The following is a 3,224-nucleotide window of genomic DNA, read 5'->3' as shown; positions in this document are numbered from 1 at the left end:
AGCCTGGGTAGGATTCTAGCTTTCTCCCCTTGCAGGCACCTGGCACTGAAGACATAATTTTTTTCTTAAAATCTTTTTTTTTGTGTTCCTTGTTGTTCCAAACTTAATTCTAATCACTTCTAATTAGAGATTATTTTAAAAATAGTGAAATAAATGACTAATTTCACTAAAAATAATGTAATATAACTGATGTTTTTAACTTCATTGTAGTGTTTTAGAAACTACTATGTCTTCAAAAATGGTTATTTTTCACTCCTAGGAATGAAAGCTGTTGTTATATGATGTTTATTTTCAAATTTTGAAAAATCAAAGGATTCTAGCTTCCTCCCCTTACAGGCATAGGACACAGAGAACCTCATGGTTTTCCTAAAAATCTTTTTTTATGTTCCCTGGTGTTCCAAACTTAGTTTAAATCAATTTTAATTTGTTATTATGTTAAAAACAGGGTAATAAATTCCTAATTGGACTATAAATAATGTCATATTGTCTGCTATAAAACTGATGTTTTCAACTCTATTGTAGAGATTCTAGAATCAACTAATAGAGAATTGAAATAAAAAAGGGCATAAGAAGACATTACCAACAACGACCACAAGATGGAGATATTGTCCAGACATTACCAACAACGACCACAAGATGGAGATCTTGTCCAAAGAGGCAAGAAGGGCAAAGCCGCGATAAGGTAAAATCATTTTTTGAAAGAGATTGCTGTCAGAATGCACATCCGTATCCCAAACAGAATCTCTAGAAAAATATGATCATTTGTGAAAAAGGCAAACGAGTGTCTGCTACAATATGATTGCTACATATCTGCATTTGTTGTTTTTTAAGGAGTAAGAGTGCAGGGGGTTTAAACCTGCAATCCAGTGTAGTGAAGTATTTCACAACACTACCTCTAGCACCTCTGGAAATAAATCCTCATAATGATTATTGCCCTGGGCATGTACCAAAAAATCAGTGAGCATATATATATATCACTGTGTTGAAGCTAGAGACACAGAATAACTGCAAACACAGTGTTCCTGCACTTCAAACTGTTCCTTGAAGGGCTCTCAAACCCCGAATTTCAGATGCCTAGCTGTATCGCTGATGTGTTGCACCTCAGAATCACTTTTAAACCTTACCTCTGGTATCTTTAATCCCTATTGCTCAACGCATGGTAAAAGTATTGCATACATGTGTCTGAAAATGAGCAATGGGCCCCTGAGAGACTCATTTGCCTGTTTCACAAATGATCGTATTTTACTAGAGATTCTGTTTGGGATTCAGATGTGCATTCGGACAGCAATCCCTTTCAAGAAATGATACGTTCTGGATGAGGTCAAAGGTGCTGGAACACTGTATTTCGGATGCGAATGTGTGTCTCCTGCTTCAACGCAGTGGCATATATAGATGTGCTCCTGTAATGTCTTGGTACATGCCCAGGGCAGTAAGCAGTCTGAGGATATATTTCCAGACGGCATAGAGCAGTGAAGCAGTGAAGTAGTGCAACACACTGGATCATTATATTATTAGAATCTATTTGTTTAACATGCACGGGTCTGTCTCAATGGATGCAGTGCTCCTGAAAGGGCTCTCAAACCCTGCATTTCAGATGATTAGCTGTATCCCTCACATGTGGCACCTCAGAATGACTTCTACTTTATTCTGCTTAAATTATTACATTATACATAATTTGAGTTCATTTTTAAAAGTAAAAGGTAATGAAAGGAATGAAAGATATGTAGCAATCACATTGTAACAGGGGTGACAGTGACTTTTTGCTTGTACTAAGCATTAGTACATAAGTCCACTAATGGACTTCTGGTACCTTTAGGGTACAGTGTTCCCTGAAGGGCTCTCAAACCCCGCATTTCAGATGCATAGCTGTATCGCTGATGTGTTGCACCTCAGAATCACTTTTAAACCTTACCTCTGGTATCTTTAATCCCTATTGCTCAACACATGGTGAAAGTATCGCATACATGTGTCTGAAAATGAGCAATGGGCCCCTGAGAGACTCATTTGCCTGTTTCACAAATGATCACATTTGACTAGAGATTCTGTTTGGGATTCAGTTGTGCATTCTGACAGCAATCCCTTTCAAAAAACAATACATTCTGGATGAGTTCAAAGTTGCAGGAACACTGTATTTAGGATGTCTTTGCAGATATTCTGTGTCTCTAGCTTCAACACAGTGATATATATATATGCTCACTGATTTTTTGGTACATGCCCAAGTCAATAATCATTATGAGGATTTATTTCCAGATGTGCTAGAGGTAGTGTTGTGAAATACTTCATCACACTGGATTGCAGGTTTAAACCCCCTGCACTCTTACTCCTTAAAAACCAACAAATGCAGATATGTAGCAATCACATTGTAACAGGGGTGACAGTGACTTAATGCTTGTACTAAGCATTAGTACCAAAGTCCACTAGTGGACTTCTGGTACCTTTAGGGTACGGTGTTCCTTGAAGGGCTCTCAAACCCCGCATTTCAGATGCCTAGCTGTATCGCTGATGTGTTGCACCTCAGAATCACTTTTAAACCTTACATCTGGTATCTTTAATCCCTATTGCTCAACACATGGTGAAAGTATCGCATACATGTGTCTGAAAATGAGCAATGGGCCCCTGAGAGACTCATTTGCCTGTTTCACAAATGATCACATTTGACTAGAGATTCTGTTTGGGATTCAGTTGTGCATTCTGACAGCAATCCCTTTCAAAAAACGATACATTCTGGATGAGTTCAAAGGTGCAGGAACACTGTATTTAGGATGTCTTTGCAGATATTCTGTGTCTCTAGCTTCAACACAGTGATATATATATATATGCTCACTGATTTTTTGGTACATGCCAAGGGCAATAATCATTATGAGGATTTATTTCCAGATGTGCTAGAGGTAGTGTTGTGAAATACTTCAACACACTGGATTGCAGGTTTAAACCCCCTGCACTCTTACTCGTTAAAAACCAACAAATGCAATTCACTACTAAAAATTACTGCATTTTCTCCTCGAAAGAGCTCTCAATTAATGAAATGCCCCATTGAACTGGCCCTGATTATACAATGCAAGGAGAAGTCTTCTAAGCCAATACTTGTAACCAGAAAGAGGCTGTATTTCAATTATACAATATACAAAACAATACCATTTAACACAAAGATATAGTCCACACCTCAGCATGCACATGATGAGATTCTTGATATTAGATTAGTAAAAACAATATCAATGCACTGA

This window comes from Atractosteus spatula, unplaced genomic scaffold (assembly GCF_055471065.1).
Source record: "Atractosteus spatula isolate fAtrSpa1 unplaced genomic scaffold, fAtrSpa1.hap1 Scaffold_70, whole genome shotgun sequence".
Taxonomy (NCBI): Eukaryota; Metazoa; Chordata; class Actinopteri; order Semionotiformes; family Lepisosteidae; genus Atractosteus; species Atractosteus spatula.
Note: the sequence above shows the minus strand (reverse complement) of the source record.